At 34.5% G+C, this 9,609-nt stretch overlaps 1 non-coding gene across 1 annotated transcript; it reads right to left on the reverse strand.

The window, feature by feature from the left end:
- Nucleotides 1-2,777: 2,777 nt before the first annotated feature.
- On the reverse strand, nucleotides 2,778-2,884 carry LOC121214305 (small nucleolar RNA R71). Its single transcript, XR_005909889.1, has one exon. It is a non-coding gene; the product is annotated as a small nucleolar RNA R71 (small nucleolar RNA).
- Between the last annotated feature and the right edge of the window lie 6,725 nt (nucleotides 2,885-9,609).

Consider the following 9,609-nt stretch of genomic DNA (forward strand, 5'->3'; position numbering starts at 1 on the left):
CTCGGGGATCTCGTACACCTAGTATCGTAACAATACCATATCCCAGATATGGTCTTTCATGTAATCTTGTATCGATGCCAATAGCCCAGCCATGATCTTACACGAAATCACATATCGATGCCAATGTCCCAGACATGGTCTTACATGAAATCACATATCGATGCCAATGTCCCAGACATGGTTTTACACGAAGTCTCATATCGATGCCATATCCCAGATATGGTCTTACTGGAAACACAGAAATTTACACATTTTTACATACCCTTTTTAACTTAAAATTATACAATTTCGATAAAATTCTTGTCGAAAAAATAATTAATTTTTACAAAATAATTAAAGTGAACTTAAAATATGAACATGTTGAATTTTAGTTAATTTTATAATTAATTTTGATGAATTTCGATTTTTTTGACAAATTTGCACATAGGGCGAAAAATGGCTTAGCAGACACTGCTAGAAGCGCAAAACCGAGATGCAATTTGAAGTATTGAGGCGATGGTCCAAAATTATATGTATTAATTCATAATACAAGTAATTTTAATTTATATCCAATTTAATTTGGGTTAATAAATTATTATTAATTAATTATGAAAAAGTGGTCCAGTTGAACTAAACCGACCAAGAAATGGACAGCCCAAAAACCGTCCCAAGAGCTAACCCAAATCAGCTAATTAGCTGATTATTTAAGCTTGGAAAGAGGCCCTTGAAGACTTGTTCAAGTTGCATTCAAACCCCTCAACAATTGGTGGCTTTATAGATTTGCCCAAAGCCTAAATTAGCAAAGTTGAAACTATCAACCTTGCCACATGTGTGGCCGACCAAGGGAGGGCTCTTTGGCTGATAATTTTAGCTATTTTTAGCAGCCCTCCTCAGCTATAAAAACCACCTTAGTCTTGTCATTTGAAAAACACGCCTCAAGCATTCACATCTTACCTCTCTTTTCTCCACTTTCTCTCTTCTTTTCCATTCCAAAATTCCCTTGCTCTCTTGCCAATTTCTCCTCTTGGGAAAGGGGCTTTCATCATCTATTTGGAGATGCAATTAAGTGTTCATATTAGCCTTGGTCAACGAGTACAGCGAAGAAGAAAGAACGGAGCAACTAGTCAAGCCACAGAAAAACACCGAATTTGATTCTTGTTCCCTATCTCTTTAATTTCTATGGTTGTTAAGCTGAACATATCTATGCATATTTATGTTGTTGGAATGGTTAATTTAATCAATTTAGCTTGAATTTAATTCGTGTTAGGTTGATTGCATTTCGTTTTTTAAAATTATTGAAATTGTGTTTATGTTGTTAAAGGCCTCGGTAAGATGCTTGATTAAGTAGAATCATGACTAAATTATTCTTGCATTACAATTGTTAGGTAACTAATGAATTAATTATTTAAACGGATTGAAATTATAATTAATGGACATAGTTCTTAATCAGTGCATGTTTAATCATCTAAGGTAGCTGAGGGTTAGATTAGCAACGGTATCTGATGATACATTTGCCTTGCATAACTTGCAGGATGATTGTGATTAAACTATTTCAAGGTAAGGATGCTTTATTACCTCACATAGTCTTTTATGTGCTTATTAAATCGAGTTAATTGTTTGAATTGACATAGGAATATGTATAAGAGATTATTTCGATTTAATAAGTATGTATGTGTAATAACATATTTGCCTATTAAGATTTGTTTAATCGGTTGAATTGACATAGGGATATAGTCAATAGATAAATGGATTTTGGTAGGTAAGTGTGTTCATAAGTTAGCAAATTACCGAGTTGCCGTGAACTTATTCGTAACAATATAAACACGAGTTTAATAATTCTAAGTTAAGAAATGTAATTAATCTACCACAATTATGACATCTTAATTAAAATCGTATTTTGAAATCGTGCATTTGAGATTTATTTATTTAGTTTACTTAGTTTAAAATCTTAGTTTTTAATTACCCTCTTCAAACAAAGTATTTTTCTTCACCAAATTGTTTTAAATAGATTCATAAATAATTCTTTTCATAGTCCGTGTGGGTACGATAACTCGACATTTACTTGTCACTTTATTACTTGTTGCGATTGTGTACACTTTCACATTTCCGTCATTCCAAGTTTTTGGTGCCGTTGCTGGGGACTGTGTTTTAAAAAAAGTCATTATTTGTGAAGTTGTTAGTTTTGCATTTTGGTTTATTTTTGTCTTCAAATTTTAACTCAGTTAATTTTTCTATGATTATTTCAAGTGTTTATGAGTATTGACCGAATCATCGATTTATTCCCTGTAGACCCTAAGATTGAATGAACTTTTCGACAGCGAAGAAGACAAGCAAGTTAGAGAAGGGCTGAAGAGATGAACTTCAAAAATCTGAATCAAGGAAACAGAGCAAACCTTGCTCAAAATCCTATCCTTATTGTTGATGATAGGGATAGAGCTTTGACACAGTATGTTGTGCTAGTATTTCATGATCTTAATTCGGGTATTAGGAGACCCGAAATTGAGGCACAACAGTTTGAGTTGAAGCAAGTCATGTTTCAAATACTTCAGACAGTGGGCCAATTCAGTGGAATGTCTACAGAAGAGCCTCACCTACACTTAAGACTGTTTATGGAGGTGAGCGATTCTTTCAAGTTAGCTGGAGTACCCGAAGATGCATTACAATTGAAGTTGTTCCTATATTCACTAAGGGACAAAGCTCAAGCTTGGTTGAACTCATTACCACCAAACTCAATTTCAACATGGCAAGAGTTAGCAGAAAATCTCCTTATGAAGTATTTCCCACCTAGCAAGAATGCTAAGTTGAGGAACAAGATCACTGCTTTCCAAAAAATGGATGATGAGTCATTGTATGAGGCATGGCAAAGGTACAAAGAATTATTACCGAACTGCCCTCATCACGGAATCCCACATTGCATACAACTTGAGACATTTTATAATGGTCTTAATGCTCACACGAGGATGGTAGTGAACACTTCTGCTAATGGTGCTCTCCTTTCTAAGTCTTATAATATGGCTTATGAAATCATTGAGAGGATTGCTAGTAACAATTATTAATGGTCAACCAATCGAGTAGCTTCAGGAAGACGATTCACTGGAATAATGAAGTAGACGCTCTTACTTCACTCGCATCTCAAGTATCATAAATATCCTCAATGTTAAAAAATCTTACTACTAATGGGTGTAATATATTTGCAGCATAGCCACTGAATCAATTTAAAAATGTAGCCTGTGTTTATTGTGGGGAAGGACATTTGTTCGAAGAATGTCCATCGAACCAAGAATCTATGTATTACATGGGTAACTAGAGCCAAAATTGAGGAAGGCAAGGGGTGCAATCCAATTTCTATAACCCATCATGGCGAAACCACCCGAATTTTTCCTAAAGTAACCAAGGGGCAAGAACTAGTAACAATTATGTCCAACCTAGATCGACCCAGCCACCTAGTTTTTCCCAACAAGCTCAGAAACCAACCCAAGCTAAACCATGCAATAGCCTAGAGAATATATTGAAGGCATACATGGCGAAAAATGATGCCTCTCTAAAGAATTATGAGAATCAAGTGGGCCAGCTTGCAACTAAACTCAGAAACCGACCACAAGGTGCTTTACTTAGAGATGCAGAGAATCTGAGGAATCCAGGGAATGAGCATTGTAAAACGTTAACATTGAGGAGCGTAAAGAATTTAGAGCTCAGTTTCGTCAAAGTTGAGAAGGACCTAGCTGACGCTCAAGACTCAGAAAAAGTTCAACTAAGTGTTGAAATTCCAGTTTCACCGAAAATTAAATTTGCAAATCTGATAAGGTAACTTTTGAACCAGCTAATTCTGATAAACTAATAACTCTGTTAGATGTAGAATTGCCACAGAAAACGAATCAACCAGTTCTAGTAAAGAAACCTCCACCACCCTACCCTTAAAGATTTTAGAAGCAGAAGCAGGAAATTCAATTCAAGAAGTTCCTAGACATACTCAAGCAACTTCATATCAACATCTCGTTGGTTGAAGCACTTGAAAAAATGTCGAACTACGTCAAATTCATGAAGGATATCCTGTCTAAAAAACGAAGGCTTGGAGAATTTGAAACGGTAATCCTAATGAAGGAATGCAATGTATATCTTCAAGATCCTGGATATTTTACCATACCTTGCAATATTGGAGCAACATATTATGGTAAGTCACTATGTGACTTGGGTGCGAGTATCAACTTGATGCCTATGTCAATATTTAGGAAGTTGAGGATAGGTGAAGTTAGGCCTACTACGGTTACACTTCAATTAGCAGATCGATCCTTAGCACATCCAGAAGGAAAAATTGCGGACGTATTGGTACGTGTAGACAAATTTATCTTTCCTGCTAACTTTGTGATTCTAGACTTTGAAGCAAAAAAGAGGTGCCAATCATCCTAGGAAGACCATTTTTAGCATCCAGAAGGACCCTTATTGATATGTAGAAGGGCGAGCTTACTATGCGTGTTCAGAATGACCAGGTAACATTTAATGTTTTTAAGTCCATGCGATTTCCTGACACAATTGATGATTGTTCTGTAGTGTCCGATTTATAGGATTTAATCTTGGAGAAGGAACTCAATTATGTTGAGAACCCATTGGAATAAATTTTGACATCAGATCCTCCAAATTATGAAGAGGAAGATGAATACTTTGCTTTGTTAGAAGCTAATTAAAGGGGATTTAATCTGCAATCCCGATTTGAGTATTTGGATTTAAAGAAAAGGGATTATGCCCAACCAAAAGCGTCAATCGAGGAGCCACCTAAATTAGAACTGAAGGTACTTCCCTCACATTTGAAATAAGTTTATTTAGGTAACTCTTCTATTCTGCCTGTGATTGTTTCAGCAGAATTAACTACTGAGCAAGAAGAGAAACTCATCCTGGTGTTCAAAAAATTCAAGAAGGATATCGGATGGACCATAGTTGATAGTCGCGGAATTAGTCTATCTGTATGCATGCACAAGATTATCTTAGAAGATGGCGAAAAAGGTTAGATGCGGATATAATTTACCCCATCTCAGATAGTTCATGGGTAAGTCTGGTCTAGTGCGTGCCAAAGAAAAGAGGTATCACGGTCATTGAAAATGAGAATAACGAGTTGATACCGACTAGAACAGTTACGGGATGGAAAATTTGCATCAATTACCGGAAGCTGAACAAGGCAACTGAATTACACGGTAGCAGAAAAAGAGTTACTTGCTATTATGTTTGCTTTTGACAAGTTTCGATCTTATCTTGTAGGTACCAAAGTGATTGTTTACATGGACCACTCGGCAATTAAGTATTTACTTTCCAAGAAAGAAACTAAGTCGAGACTGATCCTATGGGCACTTCTACTTTAAGAGTTCGATTTAGAAATTTAAGATCGAAAGGGAGTGGAAAACCAAGTAGCAGACCACTTGTTCAGATTGGAGCTGTAAGAAGGGAACTCTCCCCTTATACCAATTCGAGAGACGTTTCCAGATGAACACATACTGAAGGTAAATCATGTCCAGAATACCCCTTGGTTTGCTGATATTGCTAACTTTTTAGCTTGTGGTTTGATGCCGATTGATAAGACATATCATCAAAAGAAAAAGTTTCTTCACGATGTGAAGTACTATTTCTGGGAAGAACCGTATTTGTTTAAAAAGTGTGCAGATCAAATGATCAGGAGATGCATGGCAGAAGATGAAGTACATAAGATTTTATACCATTGTCACTCAGCTCTAAGTGGGGGACACTTCGGAGGTACATGTACTGCAGCCAAGGTAATGCAAGTAGAATTCTTTTGGCCAACACTATTCAAAGATGTATATGCTTACGTAAAGAGTTGTGATCGATGTCAAAGGGTCGACAATGTCACCAACAAAAATGAGATGCCTTGAACAAACATCATTGAGGTAGAATTATTCGATGTTTGGGGTATAAAACTTTCTCGGTCCTTTCCCTTCGTCTTTTGGTCACAAGTACATATTAGTAGCAGTAGACTATGTGTCTAAGTGGGTTGAGGCAGAGGCATATCCGACAAACGGTGCTAAGGTTGTTGTAATAGGCCAATTTTGGCATGGCTAAAAAATCATTTACATAGCCCAAATAATTCGGCCCAATAAGGCCTAAATTGCTAACCCTAATCTGCTTGCCCAAAAAAAACACAAAGGGTATAGTAGAAACCCTAGTAGCCGCCGCAGCAATCTCACCCTCACACGCCGCCACAAATGGCGCGCATGCGCTCCTCCAAGCATGTACCTGCAAAAGGCAACAAGCAGTATAGGCAAGAAAATCAGAAAATCGCAAATCAAGCAGATAATAGAATGATTTTTTTCCTTTATTTTCTTGTTTCAATACGGCTATAAAAAGCCAATTAAAATCTGTAAAAGTGAAGGCTTTTTTTTTGACACAGAGAGAAATACAAAGAAAAAGATTTAAAATAGAGTTAAAAAAGAAGAAAAGTTGAATACAAAGGTGATTTTTTGTTTCATTTGTCGAGGAGTTCATCGTTTTTTATTTTTTTTTATTTTTTATATTCTTATGCATAAAATAAAAGGTAGGAGAGAAAGAAAGCCTACCTTTTCGTCGGAGCCGTCGCTTTGCCACCATCGCCGTCGTAGTTGGGGCTTTGGTCTAGGGAAGGAAAGCGGCGGCACTCAAGGGGTTAAAAGAGAAACCCTAGCAGAGCAGCCTTTTTTTTTGGAAAAAATGAAACAGAATGATTTTTCAAGAAGAACCTGTTTTATTTTAATAAAAGCAAAAAACGGCGTCGTTTGGTGTAGGTTAGATTCAAGTGTTTTTGCTTTAAGGGGGAATTTGCGTAATTGGCCCCCCGGTTTATCTCATTGTTTTGATTTTGTTCTTTTAAAATTTACCCTGTTTAATTTGAATTTATTCATCTTAGTCCATGTCACTGAGCAGTGATGAGGGATGGCGGATTATTTCCGATATGATCCCTCATGTTGTCTGCATGTTGCACCTTGGCCCTTCTCTTTATTTCAATTCCGTTTGTTGCCTTTTAACTTTGTTTTAATTTTGATCTAATCCTTGAACTTTACTTTAAATTGCTTTAATGTAAATTACATTGTAATTTTTTTTGTGTATTGCTTTATTTATTTATTTTAAATTTATTTATATAATGTCTGTTTAAAAAATATATATATACATATTATTTAGTTTAATTTATTTCTTTTATATGTTATTTTAAGATTTACTTTCAAATTGTTTTATTTTAAAATTTTTACTTATTATGTTAAATTTTTATAGGTTATTTTAATTCACTTTGAAAATTATCTATTCCAGGTTATTTTTTTCGTGTATTATTTTTAATTATTTTATACATTAATTATTTTAAAATTATTATATATCATTATCTTTATCATGTACTGTTGTTTTTAAATTATTATACACCATTGCTTAAATTTGCCATATTTCTCATATTTTTATGTAAATTTAATATATTTTGTATACATTCTTTGATATTTTTATTTTATAATTTTTTTAAAAAAAATTTATCCATTATATTTCAAGTTTTTTTTTAGATTTACATAGAAATATCTTTATATAAATATTTTTATTATACGCATATACTCACATGTACATTATTTTATGTATTCTGATTTTCTCTTTACAATACTTACTTTAAGATTCATTAAATATTATTATTTTATGTAGTATTTACTTTTAACTCAATGTATAATTTATTTCAAAGTCTCATGTATATGTATCATTTTACACTTGGTATTTCCTTTAATATTAGGTTTTTAATATTAGTATTCAAATGTGGGTGTTAATATTTACATGTGATATGAGATTGTTTGTCCGCATATGTATTATATTATTTATTCGTATTTAATGATTATTGATGATTATTAGTGTATACTTCAGCTTATTAATTATGGTTTCGCGTTGTACATTAATGTCCCATCGCATTTTTTTAAAATATTTGGTTTCATTAAAGCATTAAAACCATTTTGTTCAAAGGTTTCCAAAATAACGCAATACTCGCATTTAGGATTTTCAAGAAAATTGAGGTCTAATGTATTGGGTTCCAATTTTCTTCGTTAAATCTAACAATCGAGAATTGCTCTTTAATCAAAAATAAAATGAAAAGCTTGTTGTCGGGAATTTAATATGTTGTATCCTAACGTATTGGATGTGACGTATTGATTTCTCGAGACAAAGATTTTTTTAAAAAATAATAACAAAGGAAATATTCCAAGTTTAGGATTTTGAGAAATTGTGCCCTAACGTATTCGGCCGCGATTTCTTTATAAATCTTAAACAAATGAATATTCTTTTAAATTTTATTACACAAGTATTTTGGACTAATTCATTTTTGAGGAATTAGAATGTCGTGCCCTAACGCATTTGGTGAGACATTTTCTTTCTCTGAAATGATAAGAGTCTTAATAAGTAACGTTTTTTAAGTTTTTATTAATGATCATATTTTAAAATTTTCGACATTAAGACACTAATTAATTAACTAGGTACCAGTTTTGGGCGTTACGAGGGTGCTAATCCTTCCTCGTACGTAACTGACTCCTGGATCCATTTTTCTAAAACTCGTAGACCAAAGCTATTTTTTAGGTGATCCAATCAAAAGATTGGTGGCGACTCCCAATTTTTGTTTTTTTAAAGTCGACAACTAATTTTTTGTTTTTTCCAAAAAAAATGGTTTCGATAGTTGTAATGAAGTTTTTGCAGAAACATGTGCTCACAAGGTTTGGAACCCCAATAGCCATCATCAGTGATGAAGGGTCCCATTTTTTAAACAAGTGGTTGAAATGGTTATTAGATAGACATGGAGTGAAACACAAGGTCGCTACGGCTTACCATACGCAGATGAATGGGCAAGCAGAACTGGCAAACAAGGAGATCGAAGGCATACTTGATAAGGTAGTTTGCTCGAACCAATGAGATTGGTCCAAAAGACTAGATGATGCTTTATGGGCTTACAGGACAGCATACAAGACACCTTTAGGGTGTCACCCTACAGGTTAGTCTTTGGGAAAGTCTGCCATCTACCCTTGGAGTTAGAACACAAAGCTTACTAGGCTAGTGTAACACTCTGATTTTAAAAGTGCCAAAGAGAAACGGATGCTTCAACTTAACGAGTTAGAAGAATTCTGAATGTCTTTATACGAGAATGCCAAATTACTTAAGGAGAGACTCAAGAAATGGCATGAGAAGCACATTCGAGTTTGAGAATTTGAAGCAGGTCAGCTAGTGTAACACTCTAAATTTTGGGCCTAGAAGAAACAGGTTTTGAACAAGGGAACAGTTAGAAGACTGCACATAAATATTTAGTTGTGCAAGGAATTGACATAAATGAATGTCTGCTTCAGTGGTTAAGTGATTTAGGAGTGTTTGGGGGTGTCTAAGAAGTCTTGGGTTCAAGCCTTGGCTTGGGCAAAATTTTTGTTTTTAATTGAATAAATTCGTATCTCTAGCCAGTAGACTTAAAAATAAATGTTGATAAAATATGTCAGAATGGGTCTGCTGGTCTGGTGGTTAAGTGGAGTGTTGGTTATGTTTGAGGTCTTGAGTTCGAATCCTTTCGCAAATAAGGGATTTATTTTGCTGCTTGCGTCGTGTGAGAGTTTGAGTTCAGCTAAATTTCTGAGTAGTGGGAAGGTTGGAGTGATTTTT

Source organism: Gossypium hirsutum, chromosome D01, assembly GCF_007990345.1.
Source record: "Gossypium hirsutum isolate 1008001.06 chromosome D01, Gossypium_hirsutum_v2.1, whole genome shotgun sequence".
NCBI lineage: Eukaryota > Viridiplantae > Streptophyta > Magnoliopsida > Malvales > Malvaceae > Gossypium > Gossypium hirsutum.